Source organism: Mus caroli, unplaced genomic scaffold (genome assembly GCF_978045245.1).
Source record: "Mus caroli unplaced genomic scaffold, Mus_caroli_1 scaffold_11, whole genome shotgun sequence".
Lineage (NCBI taxonomy): Eukaryota > Metazoa > Chordata > Mammalia > Rodentia > Muridae > Mus > Mus caroli.
Genome location: NW_028227266.1, coordinates 88668937 through 88687703, shown reverse-complemented (window position 1 = coordinate 88687703; position 18767 = coordinate 88668937).

Genomic DNA, 18767 nt, shown 5'->3' with positions numbered 1-18767 from the left:
AGCCAGTTAGGAGTTAACTGGGCAATGGTTGTGTAGAAGATTTGCTGAGACATTCCTACCCTCCCTTGTCACACATGTTTCTTTGAGAATGTAATGGTTTCCTGGTGAGACCCTGCTGGGCTTCAAATGATCACATAACAGAATATGACATACTTCCATATAACTCCATTTTTATTCAAACTCTTCCCATTTTTTTTGATTGTTCCAAAGACATACACATGGAAAGACATAAATGAAGCTTGCTTTTCCTTGGGAAGATAGGATATTAGTGATTAAGAGTAGATGGCCCGTTAATTTAGGGCGTAGTAGGAATATCTGTGAGCAAAACTCCCTTCCCTTTCAATGTTAATTAACTTAATTATGACACCTGAGGCCTGAGCTCAGCGTTGCTGCTATCATTTCTAGATCGTAGTAGGGATGCTAGAATTCAAAGTGGGTAGCTAGCATGCAGTATGTCACATAGGGGATGGAGTCCACATTTGAATCCAGGACACGTGGCTGGTGAGTGGAAAGGTTCAAGTGGAGCCAGTTTCCTGGGGTATGACCTGAACACCTGGATGGAGGTTGGCAGAACACAGTGGGGTTGTTGACTCTATTTATCCCCGAATCCTAAGGCTCTGGCATCTAGGGCTTGGTACATGATGGGCTCAAACTCATTGTCAGTAGAATAGAAGCTTCTGAGGGGGAGATGTGCACCGATAATGATTGTCTGTCTTTACAGCCTCCAGCCTCAGCCATGCACGGCCCTTCAGAGATGCAAGGCAAGAAATGGCCTCCCCAGGAAGGGGAACAGGGGGCCCTTTGTAGATGTGTCAACAGCTGACCAGTGTGCTCACCTTTTCTTCCCAGACTTTGAGTCAAAGCATGGACCTCCTGGCCATGCTCTTTCTACCATGCAAGGCTCCTCAGACACAAGAGATTTTACTCAGATTTGGACGGGAGCAGATCCAGTGCTGTGCCCAACCTTGGGTCCCCCATTTGTGTCTGTGGGATGACCCAGGCAACTCCCTACCAGGGGTTACTATGTAGGGTCAGAGAGAGGGGGGGAGCCTGTATGAACCAATATCTATAGAGCCCAGCCAGCCATGCAGGCACCCCCACCTTCCTGCTCCAGGCTGCTTCGTGATTGCTCATGAAAAGAAGGCTTACTTCTGGCTGGAAATCCCTGAGGCAGCGGATTTTGGTGTGAGTAATCAATCCCAGGGACATCAGGGGGAATGCAGGCTTGTCTGCAGAGCAGAAAGCTGCGCTGAGTTAAACACAGACGTACGCAGGAAGCTCGTGCTTCCTTGGGTCAGGCATGCGGCTCTGATATTAAATCTCTGCAAAGGAATGTCTTCATGTTTATGGATGGCGGAAGAGGCAAGAGCTTAGGAAAAGAATGAGAGACAGTGCAGCCAGGATCAGCAAGTCCCTATCACACAGAAGAGAGATCTAAGCTGCCCAGACTGGGGCCATCCAGTCTTGGGTAACCTCTAAGTGAATTTGCTTGGCTGCAGTGTGGCCATGGGTTTCTATCATCTCTGTCTCTGCTAAGTAGTTGGTTCTTTTTCCGTAGTTCTACAAGACCAGGGCTTATTTTTTTTTTAAACTTTAAATATTACATCTATTTATTTAATTATGTGGTGCATGTATACACATGTGGAGGCCAGAGGATAACTTTTGGAAATTACTTCTCTCTTTCAGTTACGTAGGTCTTAGAGATCAAACTCAGGATATCAGGGTTGGGCAAAGTGCCTTTACTGGCTGGCCCCACTTGTTAGCCCAAGACCAGGGATTCTGATGACCAGAAAGACCACAATGACAACGGGGATTTGCTTCTCCCTAGTCAGCACTCTGGCAGCAGGACCATATTTGATTTTTGCAACAGCTGAAGGCACCCACCATTGTTCCCATTAAGTGGACCAGAAAACAGTGGCCCAGATATAATCTACCAAGCTTGCTCAAGAGGCAGAGGAAAAAAAAAAAAAACCCAAACCCAGCTCTTCCTCCAGTCTCCAAAGGCTCACAGAGTGCTCATGGAGAACTCCGACAAATCAATGAAATGTGAGCCCACATGGCTGGGGATTTGTGTGGGAACCGCTCTCAGATGAGTTCTCAGATGAGAACAGGTTTAATCCTTTAAAACAGCACAAAGAATATTCAGTTAATTAGCAGGTATTCTTTGTTACTTCTGTGGAAACAGGGGAAGAGCTGCCAGGGATGTGGGCTAGAGGAGGGACAGTGGCAGAGCTGGGGTTATTATGTAATGTCATGCTCTTAGTACTTGGCCACTGCTCTCCTTTAAAAATGTAGCTATTATTTGGTCCCTCATCTGTGCCTGGTCCCACATCATCCAATCTTCACAACTGTTTATGTAGCACATCCATGGGTCCCTAAGAGACATATTGTATATGGTGTGGTGGATGGGACTTTGAACCCAGGTTCTTCTTATTCCAGAATATGGGCCATTGTTTCCCCATGCTGTGGCCACCATCGTTGATGTGACCCAGGTGTACTGGGTACAGATGTCATGGGTTAGTTACACTGTCACAGTGGGGGTGTCTGAAATAGGGTGATTTAGACCAAGCATCTCAGCGGGAGGATGGCTTTAGGGCTGGGGGCCACAGGTAAGTAAAGCAACTTAAAGTAATGAGAGAAGAGATGAAAGAAAAGGACTGCAGCAGTGATCAATTGGAAGACATGGAACTCATGTTGTATTACATCCATTCCACACACAGGATGACAAGGGCATCACAGACTGAAATGTGGAGGCAGCCCAGTCCTCCAGGTCTGGAGTCCCTAGAAAGTTCATGGCTCCATACTTCCTAGGGATCTAAGCTTAGCTAACTCTTCTGTCACCATCCTGAAACTCTTAAGACATTAAAAAAAAAAAAGGAATTTGTCACTTTCCCTTTGTTCTGGGCCCCAGAGGTAATGTAGCCAGCCCTTCCTCTGAGAGAGGACTGCTAACAAGGACTTCTGTTGGAGTAAGCGGTAGTTTCTTTCCTTATGTCAAAAGACCTGCATCCAGTCTGGCTGCATGGGTAGAGGCTGAGGCCAGAGTGTGGTCTAGACACATGCCCAGGTATCAGCTGGGGAAAAGTGCTGGAAGCATGTGAGGATGGTGATGAGGGTGATGGTGATGAAGGACTTCAGGTCTGAGTGCAAATCATCTTTGTGTTGCTGCAGTTGAGCATGGGCAGGTTGGGGTGAAAGCGTCACATAGGAGATGTGCAGAGAACCGATTTGGTATATGTGTGTGGTACTGTGCAAGCCATGTGCTCTCAAAATGCACCTCACCATCACAGCCTTGTCCCTTTGCCGTCGTTCTTGTCCTCTAATGCTTCTTTCTTACTGTGATTTGCATTCAATGCCTTGAGTCTGTAAGCACAGAGGGAACATTGGCATTGGAAATGCAACCAAGCACTCCCCTGACCAAAGGTGAAGACAGAACTATTTTAAGCCTGGAAGTAGAGTACAGTTCACTAATAAGAACATCATTCCATATACAATGTATAGCTAACACTAACAACAGTGTAAAGGATGTAAATATATGTGAAAGGAAACAAAATCACAAGTACAGGTTTGATGTGTAGACACTTTGTAATGTAAAGACCTAGGGGCTGAGTCCAGAGCTCAGTGGCCAAGTGCTTCCTGCATAAATGTGAGGACCCGATTTCATTTTCCCAGAGTCCACCTAAATGTTGGATGGGCATGGCAGCTTGCCTGTACTTGAAGTCTCAGAGGACAAGAAATCCCCAAGCATGTTCTGGGGGAGCTCTGAGTTTGATTTAGAGGGTCTGCTTCACTGAATTAAGTGGAGGAGTAATGGAAGATGATCCCTGACATCCACCTTGAGCCCCCACATGTACACACATATGTGCACTCCTACATGAGCACAAACACACAGGCTAACACTCGTGCACAAACACACACACCATACATGTGTAGATAGAAAAAGAAAATAAAAATATTAAAAAATATTTAGGGGAAGAACCGTAGTGTAAAATATTAGCAATACAAATGAAAGCTTTGGGTCTGGTAAGGCAGTTGAGCATTCAAGAACATTTGCCACTAAACTTGGTGAGTTGAGTTCTATCTCCAGGTCTCAAATAATGGAAGGAAAGAAATGACTCTCACAAGTTGTCCTCTGACTGCCACACTGACACTGTGGCACATGACTGTCTGTCTCTCCCAAGGCAATAATCAATCAATCAATCAATCAATCAATCAATCAATCAATCAAACAAACAAACAAATGTAATTTAGAATACTTTAATCTTTAAGGTAATAATCTTGGGATAGGATTAGCTTACTTAATAAGGGGGGCATACTTAGTAATTACAAAAAATGATTACTAACCTTAATATAAAAATTCTGAGTTAGCTGTGTTGCAACATAAAGATGGATGGTAAGTGGTGGGTAGAGATGCATACCAAACCCCTCACACTCTAGGAATGATCTCTTCCACACTATTAATGGCACTGTCACCAGCCACAAGGATCTACTGACATCTGAAGCAAAGCTGGTATGACTGAAGAAATGAATTCAGCATCTTATGTGAGCTCAGTTGGTTAGATGCAGATAGCTGAATGGATGAGTAGTGACTGCTATATGGGCCAGCACAACCCTTATAGAATATTCCTCAAAGCCGTATGACCAGCAAAATTCAGTCATACAAACAAATCACTCTCAAGGGTAGGCCCATGCCAGGCAGTGGATTGCCAACCCCAAATGAATCTTACAGGTCCTTTGCACTTATGTGATGCCTTTCAGTTTTGTGTTTCTGTGGGATTCCTGTGTGAGCAAATGTGTGTGTCTCTCTGTCTATATCTGTTTCTCAAGCTTTAAAAAACCAAAGTTCCTTTTCTTTCATTTGTTTTGTCTAATTCTGATTTTTTTGTTTTATCATATTTTATTTTATTATTATTTCTCAAGTGCCTGTTTGTTTTCTAACAAGGGGACAGAAAGGCTGTGTGTCCAGATGGGAGGAGGAGTTGGGAGGAAACTGGGAGGAGTAGGAAGAGGAAAACTAAAATCAGAATATAGTGTATAAAGTGTATTTTCAATAAGAAAGAACAGTTGTACAAATGATACAAATTGATGAGAAAAAAGCCAAGATAGAAAGATGAATGAATTATACAAGGTGAAAATTTATAGGAAAAGAAGTACAAACAGAAAAATAAATATTTGCCTAAGGACACTTGTTGAAGGTATGGAGAAATGTCAAATTCTATATCATGGATGGGAATATAGATTACTATAGGCCTTGTGGGAAATTCTCTGTTGTGACTGAAATCATGGGTACCTTTGATACAGCTCACCTCCTTTTCACTAAGGATATATTTTTAAAATAATAATTTCAAATTTACACTCATGGGTGTATCTCTGCAAGAGCATAGTCATGTGTGTGCAGGTACCCATGGAGGTTAGAAAAGGATGCTAAGTCCCCTACAACTGGGTGACAGGCCACTATGATCTATCTGTTGTGGGTACTGGGAAAGGTATTCGGGCCCTCTGGAAGGGCAAGAAGTGCTCTTAATTGCTGAGCCATTTCCAGCCCCTAAGAATTCATCTTATAAGAACAACAGACAGGCCACAGGGAGTCCTGAACTAGAAACATACTGCCCTGGAAGGCATACTGATTGAATTATCCAATCTCTGTTAAGTATTTGGGTGGTCTTCAGTACTTTGATATTATTTTACTTTATTTTTGGAAATATCTTACATGTATACAGTATATCATGATTCACTTCATCTCCCATTATCCTCTTGTCTCCCTGTCTATCCCTTCTTTCTAACTAGTGCTTCTCTTACATGCCTTTAACATTATTGTTGCTGCACTGGTGCTTGAATTAAGAGCCATACACACTCCCAGTAAGTGCTTTGCCATCAAGCCAGGTCCCCAGAGTTTTTTTTTTTTTTTTCTTTTAGTCTTGAGTCTCACAGGCTGGTCTTGAACTCACTTCTGTAGCTCTGGAAAGCCTTCTGTTTGACATTCTCAGGCTTTAGCGTCCAGAGCAGCGGGAATCACAGGCTTCTGCCATCATAAATAATAGATTTCAGTGTGATGTTCATTTTCATAATAAATATCACACACATTGATCCTATTTGCATCCCTGCTGCCCTCCCTGCACCCTTACCTCCTTAGGTCAGCCCTCTCCATCCATCAAGTAGTCCCCTCTTCTGCTTCCATTCTTCATAAATTTTATTACCTTGCTTTGTGTCCCCCACCTTAGGGATCTTCCTTCCCACTCATACACATGAGTACAGTGTAGAAGTCTAGATTTCACATATACAAATATGAGGTATCTGTCTTTGAGAGCCTGGCTTACTCTCATCAACATGATAGTCTCCAGTTCCATCTGTTTCCCACAAATGTCTTAATTCCACTCTTTAATTTACACCTGAATAAAACTCCACGGTGCATATATACAGCATTAAAAATACATTTCACTTTCTTTACAAGGATTAAATCACCCAAAATGGGATGTTGGGTTTAAGGTATAGGGATTTTTAAGGATGTTTAATAAATATTGCTAATTTATCCTTTTCTGACCTATTCGAGCTAACTTTTTGTTGTTCTCAGTATCTGCTTTTGCACAGTTATTGTGATGTTTTGTGGTTAACTGCCAACCTTCATTAATTTTCCCCACAAAGTTGCGATTTAGACAGGGTTGAGGGGACTAGTTTGCCTCTCCTCCAGGTAATGTCAGCTAGGGCCTAAGAGGAGAACTTTGAGGATATTTCACTCACATGGTTGGCAAGATGGTGCTGTACCTCAGCTCAGAACTGTCCCGGGGATGTGTCTGGAACACTTGCACATGTTCTTCTAGTGGTGTTGGTTGGTATTGACTTCTTTTTTTAATTAGGTATTTTCTTCATTTGCATTTCCAGTGCTATCCCAAAAGTCCCCCATACCCTCCCCCACCCACTCCCCTACCCACCCACTCCCACTTCTTGGCCCTGGCATTCCCCTATACTGAGGCATATAAAGTTTGCACGACCAATGGGCCTCTCTTTCCACTGATGGAAGATTAGGCCATCTTCTGATATATATGCAGCTAGAGCTTCTTTACAGCATGATCTAAAAACCAGTGTCCCAGGGAGGGCTGGAGCAATTGTATTGCTGCCTCTAACATAGCACCTAGAGCACCTCTTTCATTGTCCTAGCAGATCCAGATTTAAAAGAAGGTGGCGCAGACTCCATTTCATTATAGGAGAAATCCAAGAAGGTCTGTGGGAGGCAAGATGCTGCTGTGATCCCACTTGAAAAGCAGCTGTGGTTGTTCAGGGTGGAACCCACGGTGCAGTCTACCATTTGGACGCTAGAGGGCGGACTCTTGAAGCTGTTTCTGTCTCAGTGCCCGAGGCCCAGTTTACTTTTGTCATGCTGAAGACCACACACACTTCATAACACAAGTATCTTTTCCTTTGAGAGAAGTCTGCAGCCTGGACCTACTGGTACAGTGGGAGTTCCGTGGGGGAAAGATGCTTATAGTTCAAAGGCTTCATTCATACATTTACTCATTCATTCATCTACCACCCACTTACCCAGCCATTCATTCATATCCGCCCTCCCACCCACCCATCCATCCTATTATTCACTCAGCGGTTCATTCAGGAAACGTTCATCGTGCAGCTACTATGATCCTTGCTGGATGCTGAGGAGACACTAATGAGTAAGCGGCCCCGCTGGTAGGCTCTTCCAGTTTGGATTGTGGGATTTCTCGGAAGCAGCCAGAAACTGCATTACAGACTTGTGCTTTCTATTTTCTGGTACCCAGTTGGCCGATTGCACCAATAAGTTCCACGTTTGTAGGCACAGCTGTTTTAAAGGAACGGCAGCAATGTCTTGGCCCACAAATGGTCTTAATGTGTGGTTTGAGTCTTTTCATAGTGAAATGCGACCAGGGTTTTCATCTTTTACATCTGGATCTGTCTCTTATTGTTGTTCCTGTTTTTTTTTTTTTTTTTTTTTTGGCTGACCTGGAACTCACTATGTAGGCCAGATTAGCCTTGAACTCAAAAAGATCTGCCCAACTCTGCCTCCCATATGCTGATATTAAAGGTATATGCCATTACACTTGAGTTTTTTTCTTTTTTGCCCTTGAATTTTGTCTTCGAGTCAACCACTAGGGCACATACATAGCTGTTGCGTGAAATATTATGAAAGCAATCCACGCTATGCCTGCAGTGCACCAGCAGGCAGGCTGGCCCTGTTCTCAACTTTGTAGACTGCTAAGTTCCCATGGTGGGTCATTGCCATGCCAGCCCCACGCTTCCAAATTCCCATGGCCTTTTGGGGTGCACTTCTTGCAAACCCATGCTTTGCCCTTGTTCTTTGAAACTCAGTTGAGTTGCACCATGAGGGAAAATACCACACAAACTTAGTTCAGAATTAACAGGTAACACAATCGTTGGGCACAGCAACTAGCATCCTAATTTGTAAGCCATTCTAAGTTAAATCCTCCAGTAGTGGATACCAACAGATCTGCCACCTGAAACAGGGCGCCTCCACTAGCTACATTTTGGCCTCCTCACCTCCCATCCACCAGCCAACCATCTTCTCCCGTTTCCCCTCTTCGACCTGGAAGTCCCGCCTACTCCTCGCCCAACGATTGGTCCTCCGAAATCTTTATTCATTAGGGGAAGGTTCTGCCACAAATAGCAAGAGATCACTTAACTTTTGAACAGCCACAGAGAATTCCCTAGCACTTAGCTGGCTTCTATCTCTCCTTGCCTGTACTTCAATCTAGGTTCAGAGTCAGGCATTCCTGTCCCCTCCCCATTGTGGCCATGGCTAGCCTTTATAAAGGGGCCTTTTGATTCTCTGTTGTGCAGCTCTGCTCCGGCTGTATCTACAATTCCTTAGCCCCACTTGCCTGCTTCCAGATTTAGAAAACCTCTGAGCTAACCAGGTTATGAAAACGTAACTTGTTTACTGAATGGTTGCAATAAGAAGGTGAGGCAGCTTGTTCTTTTTTTTCCCCCTGTAAACCCCCCTACTCTTGCCGAGCTCTTTTCTCTGGGTAACAGCCCTGTCAGGGATGGTGCGGTCTCCTTCCAGAAAGTTCTGTCAGTTGCCTTTATGAAGAACTCAGCACTGATCATTTGCAGATGCTGGTCTCACATCTATTTAAAGCTCTTCTTCTTTTTTCTTTCCCAGCGCAGGTGAGACAGGGTGAGCCTGTTGTTTGAGATGAAGCCTGGAAGCTAGGCTGGGCTGAGGGGTGGCGGCTTGGTCTGCTCTTTCTGCCTGTACCACCCCACCCCACGGGGTCAGTATGGGTGGAGAAGGGTTTTCTTCACATTTCTTTTGCAATTGTCTTTGTGCTGGGCCAGCACTGTCAGGAGAGCGTCTACAGCTAGCTATGATCCATTTTCCATGATCTTGCTTCCTGTTTTCCTGGTTGTGCCTCCCGACCTCCATGACATCTTGTTTCTCCAACATAGCTCACACAAACATAGATGGAAGTCTGTAGACAGAGCGCATGTCTGACTGGGGAGCCATAAGCGGTGCTCCCTTCACTTGGGGGGTGGGGGGAGAAATACCTTATTTCCTACCAAAAAAAAAAAAAAAAAAAAAAAAAAAAGGCCTGCCAGGAAGAGCAGGATAAAATTCTCTCTTCTGGCAAATATGGCATTTCCTGGACAGTACCTATTCCTGCTTCTGGTCTTCCCTGCTGTCCAGGGCTGGGGCAATGGAAGGCTTACAGGGATGTTTTTCCTGTATAGCAGCTCTGAACTGGCCTCGCTTGCTTCTGAGACACTGACTACGGGGGCTGCTGATTGTATAGACTTCAAGTGTGAGGTAGTTGTCATCATTCATAGTGAGAGGTTGGTTTTGGAACAAGAAAACCGATGGAGACCTCATGTACTCCTGGACGCCCACAGTGGCTCTCCAGGGGGCTATTTGTGAAGAAGTGAGGTTAGAGCTCTAGGTCTCTTGAGTTCTGTTTTTCTCCCCTACTTCCTGCTGTCTCAGGTACTAAGTTATCCAACAGTAGGGGTCCTGGAAGAAATTGTTGGACCAGTGATGTGTATGTCACCATCACACGAATGGTTTGGGCCCCATAAAAATACCAGGTTGAGCCTGCAAGGGCTCTGTGGGTGAAGGCGCTTGCTGCTGAGTCTGGGGATCCAGATGGTGGAGGAAGAAACCTAACCCCTGCACTTTGTCCTCTGCCCTCTATGTGTGCACACATCTCCTCCCCAACAACATGAGTAGTTGAGGTGTAACAAAAAAATTAAAAATATATTTTAAAAAGTACCAGTCTTGAGATATCTTCCCAAAAGCTATCCAGAGGGGAGGCTATGGGCTGATGGGAGAAGCAGAGAAGGAGCTAGCTCGAGTCTACAGCTGCACTGCTCTTGTATTGCTTGCTTTAAGTCTGCACTGTCAAAATATACCCCAAGGGCTCTGTCTCTAGGGACCAACCTAGTCGTGGCTGAATGATCCCTAGGCCCCATGAGGACTGGTTAGCGTACAAGCAGAATAGACTTTAATCTGCTGTTGTCTACACACAGGATGCTCCTACCCCAAGCTTCACCAGGTCCTCATGGGTATTGTGTAGCTCCTGTTTGGGGCTGGTTGCAGGGCTGAAAGGTCTCAGTGATCTCAGGTCTGTGTGATCTCAGTTCTGTTTCCTCAACTAAAGAAGGGGTTGACCCGACTGATCTCCAGAAAACTGTGTCAAAGCTCTGAGCCCTGAAACACCAGGTTTTTTCCCTTGTTTTTCTACCTTCTACTATAGCCCTTCTTTTTTTTATTTTATAATATTTTTTATTGCATATTTTCCTCAATTACATTTCCAATGCTATCCCAAAAGTCCCCCATAGCGCCCCCCACTTCCCTAACTACCCATTCCCATTCTTTTAGCCCTGGCATTCCCCTATATTGGGGCATATAAAGTTTGCAAGTCCAATGGGCCTCTCTTTCCATTGATGGCCGACTAGGCCATCTTTCGATACATATGCAGCTAGAGACAAGAGCTCCGGGGTACTGGTTAGTTCATCATGTTGTTCCAACTATAGGGTTGCAGATCCCTTTAGCTCCTTGGGTACTTTCTCTAGCTTCTCCATTGGGAGCCCTGTGATCCATCCAATAGCTGACTGTGAGCATCCACTCCTGTGTTTGCTAGGCCCCTGCATAGTCTCACAAGAGACAGCTATATTTGGGTCCTTTCAGCAAAATCTTGCTAGTGTATGCAATGGTGTCCGCATTTAGAAGCTGATTATGGGATGGATCCCTGGATACGGCAGTCTCTAGATGGTCCATCCTTTCATCACAGCTCCAAACTTTGTCTCTGTAACTCAGTCCATGGGTGTTTTGTTCCCAATTATAAGAAGGGGCACAGTGTCCACACTTTGGTCTTCATTCTTCTTGAGTTTCATGCGTTTAGCAAATTGTATCTTATATCTTCGGTATCCTAAGTTTCTGGGCTAATATCCACTTATCAGTGAATACATATTGTGTGAGTTCCTTTGTGATTGTGTTACCTCACTCAAGATGATGCCCTCCAGGTCCATCCATTTGGCTAGGAATTTCATAAATTCATTCTTTTTAATAGCTGAGTAGTACTCCATTGTGTAAATGTACCATAATTTCTGTATCCATTCCTCTGTTGAGGGACATCTGGGTTCTTTCCAGCTTCTGGCTATTATAAATAGGGCTGCTATGAACATAGTGGAGCATGTGTCCTTTTTACCAGTTGGGACATCTTCTGGATATATGCCCAGGAGAGGTATTGCTGGATCCTCCGGTAGTACTATGTCCAATTTTCTGAGGAACCGCCAGACTGATTTCCAGAGTGGTTGTACAAGCTTGCAATCCCACCAACAATGGAGGAGTGTTCCTCTTTCTCCACATCCTCGCCAGCATCTGCTGTCACCTGAATTTTTGATCTTAGCCATTCTGACTGGTGTGAGGTGGAATCTCAGGGTTGTTTTGATTTGCATTTCCCTGATGATTAAGGATGTTGAACATTTTTTCAGGTGCTTCTCTGCCATTCGGTATTCCTCAGGTGAGAATTCTTTGTTCAGTTCTGAGCCCCATTTTTTAATGGGGTTATTTGACTTTCTGGAGTCCACCTTCTTGAGTTCTTTATATATATTGGATATTAGTCCCTTATCTGATTTAGGATAGGTAAAGATCCTTTCCCAATCTGTTGGTGGTTTTTTTATCTTATTGATGGTGTCTTTTGCCTTGCAGAAGCTTTGTAGTTTCATGAGGTCCCACTTGTCTATTCTCGATCTTACAGCACAAGCCATTGCTGTTCTATTCAAGAATTTTTCCCCTGTGCCCATATCTTCAAGGCTTTTCCCCACTTTCTCCTCTATAAGTTTCAGTGTCTCTGGTTTTATGTGAAGTTCCTTGATCCACTTAGACTTGACCTTAGTACAAGGAGATAGGAATGGATCGATTCGCTTTCTTCTACATGTTAACAACCAGTTGTGCCAGCACCATTTGTTGAAAATGCTGTCTTTCTTCCACTGGATGTTTTTAGCTCCCTTGTCGAAGATCAAGTGACCGTAGGTGTGTGGGTTCATTTTTGGGTCTTCAATTCTATTCCATTGGTCTATTTGTCTGTCACTATACCAGTACCACGCAGTTTTTATCACAATTGCTCTGTAGTAAAGCTTTAGGTCCGGCATGGTGATTCCACCAGAGGTTCTTTTATCCTTGAGAAGAGTTTTTGCTATCCTAGGTTTTTTGTTATTCCAGATGAATTTGCAGATTGCACTTTCTAATTCGTTGAAGAATTGAGTTGGAATTTTGATGGGGATTGCATTGAATCTGTAGATTGCTTTTGGCAAGATAGCCATTTTTACAATGTTGATCCTGCCAATCCATGAGCATGGGAGATCTTTCCATCTTCTGAGATCTTCTATAATTTCTTTCTTCAGAGACTTGAAGTTTTTATTATACAGATCTTTCACTTCCTTAGTTAGAGTCACGCCAAGATATTTTATATTCTTTGTGACTATTGAGAAGGGTGTTGTTTCCCTAATTTCTTTCTCAGCCTGTTTATTCTTTGTGTAGAGAAAGGCCATTGATTTGTTTGAGTTAATTTTATATCCAGCTACTTCACCGAAGCTGTTTATCAGGTTTAGGAGTTCTCTGGTGGAATTTTTAGGGTCACTTATATATACTATCATATCATCTGCAAAAAGTGATATTTTGACTTCATCTTTTCCAATTTGTATCCCTTTGATCTCCTTTTGGTGTCGAATTGCTCTGGCTAGGACTTCAAGTACAATGTTGAATAGGTATGGAGAAAGTGGACAGCCTTGTCTAGTCCCTGATTTTAGAGGGATTGCTTCAAGCTTCTGACCATTTACTTTGATGTTGGCTACTGGTTTGCTGTAGATTGCTTTTATCATGTTTAGGTATGGGCCTTGAATTCCTGATCTTTCCAAGACTTTTATCATGAATGGGTGTTGGATCTTGTTAAATGCTTTTTCCGCATCTAACGAGATGACCATGTGGTTTTTGTCTTTGAGTTTGTTTATATACTGGATTACGTTGATGGATTTCCGTATATTGAACCATCCCTGCTTCCCTGGGATGAAACCTACTTGGTCAGGATGGATGATTGTTTTGATGTGTTCTTGGATTCGGTTAGCAAGAACTTTATTGAGGATTTTTGCATCAATATTCATAAGGGATATTGGTCTGAAGTTTTCTATCTTTGTTGGGTCTTTTTGTGGTTTAGGTATCAGAGTAATTGTGGCTTCATAGAATGAGTTGGGTAGAGTACCTTCTGTTTCTATTTTGTGGAATAGTTTGTGAAGAACTGGGATTAGATCTTCTTTGAAGGTCTGATAGAATTCTGCACTAAACCCATCTGGTCCTGGGCTTTTTTTGGTTGGGAGACTATTAATGACTGCTTCTATTTCTTTGGGGGATATAGGGCTGTTTAGATCATTAACCTGATCTTGATTCAACTTTGGTACCTGGTATCTGTCTAGGAACTTCTCCATTTCATCCAGGTTCTCCAGTTTTGTTGAGTATAGCCTTTGGTAGAAGGATCTGTTGGATGTCTTCAGGATCTGTTGTTATGTCTCCTTTTTCATTTCTGATTTTGTTAATTAGGATGCTTTCCCTGTGCCCTCTAGTGAGTCTGGCTAAGGGTTTATCTATCTTGTTGATTTTCTCAAAGAACCAGCTCCTTGATTGGTTGATTCTTTGAATAGTTCTTCTTGTTTCCACTTGGTTGATTTCGCCCCTGAGTTTGATTATTTCCTGCTGTCTACTCTTCTTGGGTGAATTTGCTTCCTTTTGTTCTAGTGTTTTTAGGTGTGTTGTCAAGCTGCTAATGTGTGCTCTCTCTAGTTTCTTTTTGTAGGCACTCAGAGCTATGAGTTTTCCTCTTAGAAATGCTTTCATTGCGTCCCATAAGTTTGGGTATGTTGTGGCTTCATTTTCATTGAACTCTAAAAAGTCCTTAATTTCTTTCTTTATTCCTTCCTTGACCAAGGTATCATTGAGAAGAGTGTTGTTCAGTTTCCACATGAATGTTGGCTTTCTATTATTTATTTTGTTATTGAAGATCAGCCCTAGTCCATGGTGATCTGATAGGATGCATGGGACAATTTCAATATTTTTGTATCTGTTGAGGCCTGTTTTGTGACCAATTATGTGGTCAATTTTGGAGAAGGTACCATGAGGTGCTGAGAAGAAGGTATATCCTTTTGTTTTAGGATAGAATGTTCTGTAGATATCTGCCAGATCCATTTGATTCATAATTTCTGTTAGTTTCACTGTGTCCCTGTTTAGTTTCTGTTTCCATGATCTGTCCATTGGTGAAAGTGGTGTGTTGAAGTCTCCCACTATTATTGTATGAGGTGCAATGTGTGCTTTGCGATTTACTAAAGTTTCTTTAACGAATGTGGCTGCCTTTGTATTTGGAGCATAGATATTCAGGATTGATAGTTCCTCTTGGAGGATTTTACCTTTGATGAGTATGAAGTGCCCCTCCCTGTCTTTTTTGATGACTTTGGGTTGGAAGTCAATCTTATCAGATATTAGAATGGTTACTCCAGCTCGTTTCTTCATACCATTTGCTTGGAAAATTGTTTTCCATCCTTTCATTCTGAGGTAGTGTCTATCTTTTTCTCTGAGATGAGTTTCCTGTAAGCAGCGAAATGTTGGGTCTTGTTTGTGTAGCCAGTTTGTTAGTCTATGTCTTTTTATCGGGGAGTTGAGTCCATTGATATTAAGAGATATTAAGGAAAAGTAATTGTTGTTTCCTGTTATTTTTGTTGTTAAAGTTGGCATTCTGTTCTTGTGGCTGTCTTCTTTTAGGTTTGTTGAGGGATTACCTTCTTGTTGTTTCTAGGGCGTGGTTCCCGTCCTTGTATTGTTTTTTTTCTGTTATTATCCTTTGAAGGGCTGGATTCGTTGAGAGATAATGTGTGAATTTGGTTTTGTTGTGGAATACTTTGGTTTCTCCATCTATGTTAATTGAGAGTTTGGCTGGGTATAGTAGCCTGGGCTGGAATTTGTGTTCTTTTAGTGTCTGTATAACATCTATCCAGGATCTTCTGGCTTTCATAGTTTCTGGTGAAAAATCTGGTGTAATTCTGATAGGTTTGCCTTTATATGTTACTTGGCCTTTTTCTCTTACTGCTTTTAGTATTCTATCTTTATTTAGAGCATTTGTTGTTCTGATTATTATGTGTCGGGAGGTATTTCTTTTCTGGTCCAGTCTATTTGGAGTTCTGTAGGCTTCTTGTATGTTCATGGGCATATCTTTCTTTAGATTTGGGAAGTTTTCTTCTATAATTTTGTTGAAGATGTTGGCTGGTCCTTTGAGTTGAAAATCTTCATTCTCATCCACTCCTATTATCCGTAGGTTTGGTCTTCTCATTGTGTCCTGTATTTCCTGGATGTTTTGAGTTAGGATCTTTTTGCATTTTACATTTTCCTTGATTGTTGTGCCGATGTTCTCTATGGAATCTTCTGCACCTGAGATTCTCTCTTCCATCTCTTGTATTCTGTTGCTGATGCTCGTATCTATGGTTCCAGATTTCTTTCCTAGGGTTTCTATCTCCAGTGTTGCCTCATTTTGGGTTTTCTGTATTGTGTCTACTTCTCTTTTTAGGTCTAGTATGGTTTTGTTCATTTCCATCATCTGTTTGGATGTGTTTTCTTGTTTCTCTTTAAGGACTTCTACCAGTTTGTTTGTGTTTTCCTGTTTTTCTTTAAGGACTTCTACCAGTTTGTTTGTGTTTTCCTGTTTTTCTTTAAGGGCTTGTAACTCTTTAGCCATGTTCTCCTGTAATTCTTTAAGTGAGTTATGAAAGTCCTTCTTGATGTCCTCTACCATCATCATGAGATATGCTTTTAGATCCGTGTCTAGATTTTCCGGTGTGTTGGGGTGCCCTGGACTGTGCGAAGTGGGAGTGCTGGGTTCTGATGATGGTGTGTGGTCTTGGTTTCTGTTAGTAAGATTATTACGTTTACCTTTTGCCATCTGGTAATCTCTGGGGTTAGTTGTTATCGTTGTCACTGTTTAAAGATTGGAGCAGACTCTGTGTTCCACTCACCAGAAGTCTCAAAATTCTGTGGCGGGTGTTGTGGGTAGCTGGAGGGTGTCAGCCGACCCTGCACTCTAGCTACCCCGGTGCTGGTCTGACCGGAAGAGGCTTGTGGCCCTACTCAGGCCGGATTTCTGCCTCCCCAACCAAAGCAGTCTCAGTTCCTGCGCGATTGGACTGGAGCAGAAGCTGTGTTCCACTCACCAGAAGTCTCAAGATCCTGTGGCGGGTGTTGTGGGTAGCTGGCGAGTGTCAGCCGACCCTGCCCCCTCGCTACCCAGCTGCTGGTCTGACCGGAAGAGGCTTGTGGCCCTACTCAGGCCGGATTTCTGCCTCCCCAACCAAAGCAGTCTCAGGTCCCGCGCGATTGGACTGGAGCAGAAGCTGTGTTCCACTCACCCTACTATAGCCCTTCTTTGTTGAGCCTGGAACATACCCTAGACTCTGCTGTCCTCTCTTCTGAGGTTTGTACTATGTCTTCACTCTCTGATTCAATTATGTCAAGTGTGGTGGGCTTCTCCCTTGTCTGTGTCTTCATTTTCAGAGACTCTGCCCAGGACTACTCAGATGCCCTGAGGACCAGGCTTAGGGCAACTGTCCCCACCTTTTTTTTCATATGTCCACATCTAAGTGGGACTCTGGGGTCACCACTATCAGATGAAGTATGGACATCCAATTCAGGCCACTGTTAGTGGACCTAGCCTTCCATCCTGCAGCTGCTCTGCTTTGCTGAAGAAACTTTGATGGGCTCAGAGGCACTGACAGCGATGGGGTGAGTTGTCCTAGATGCTTGGCTGAAGGCTTGAAGAACACAGTGGTGATTTCAGCCTGGCTCACACAGCTTGTGCCTCTGTGTCCATGTGGCTGAATGGTGCTTCTCTCGTTTCTGTAAAAGCTCATTGTCTGATGATATCCTTTAGTATTCTCAGCCCCAAAGCTGTGAAAGATTTGCTTAGAGGAAGATTTCTGAGCTGCCCAATCATGCTATTAGGGAGTGCTGCATGCGAGCTTCCCCTTAGCTGTCAATGTGTCCACTGAGAGTACGCCTGTGTCCTAGCAGAGTCCCTTATGTTGAATTGGGGAGTCTTTGATTCTGATCCTCTGTTTCAGCCACTCTCCTGATTTCCAGAGCAGCCTCAACAAATGGAGTCTTCTAGACTAAGGGGAAGTCACCTTTGCAGGTTCACTTTGCTCATCCCTTCTGACGAAGAGTTTTCTGTTTTATTATGAGATGCTCATTGTCCTGGTGATGGAGGAAAAGTCCCGAATTGGTAGAGGGCTGATGATTAATGCTGAAATATCTCAGGAAGTCTCCTGCCCCTGAGCTGTGTGTAAAATTCTGCTTTGTCTCTGCTCATATGTTGGAGACTTCTAGAGATCATAGAACTCTTAAAGCCCCGGGGGCTCAGACTGATCTGATTGCTTCTTCTTCATGTGGGCACCAGGGAGAGGGCTATCTTGGTTGTAGTAAGACTCTCTGCCATGCTTGGCCTTCACTAGGAGCCTCTGTGTCCCCCATCTTTTCACTCCTCTGTCACAATGGACCCAGAGCAGATAACATACACATTTTTAAGAGACAGTGTGTCATGTAGCCCTGGCTAGCCACAAACTCTCTATATGTGACCAAGTATGGGGGAGGGGTGGGGTGGAGAAAGTCCTGATGAATGTGTGTTGTTGATGTAGGCATAGGCATGCCAACTCATGGGAGTGGTAACCCCTTACCCAGGACAGGCTGGGGAATTGGCAAAGCCTTCCTCTGGTCCAACTGTTTATGGATGACTGATGAGTGTCTGAAAACACTGCCAACCACTGCTTGCTCCTTCTGGATGACTGCAGCCTAAGACTGCTGCTTCACAGAGACCTCCTACTGAGATTGGCTAAACCTGCCTCTTTGTTCACCTGTATACCACAAGACACCTCTTTGAACTCAGGCATAAGAATTAAACACACTGAACCTTCAGAGTCCTGGTGGAGTTGGCACTCTATCAGAGTGAACCCATGCCAGCAACCCCAGCTTTCCTAGACATGCATTTGTCCTTTCTTCATCCCCCTATCACCCCAATCAGGTCAATCCCTGAAGCTTCCTATAGTGCACCAGTCAAGGATGACCTGGAACTTTTGATCCCCCTTCCTCCACCTCCAGAGTCCTGGGGTTGCAGGCATGCATCATCATGTCCATCTTATGGGGTTCTGGAGATAGACACCAGAGCTGTTCCATGAGTGCCGGGTTATCTCTCTAC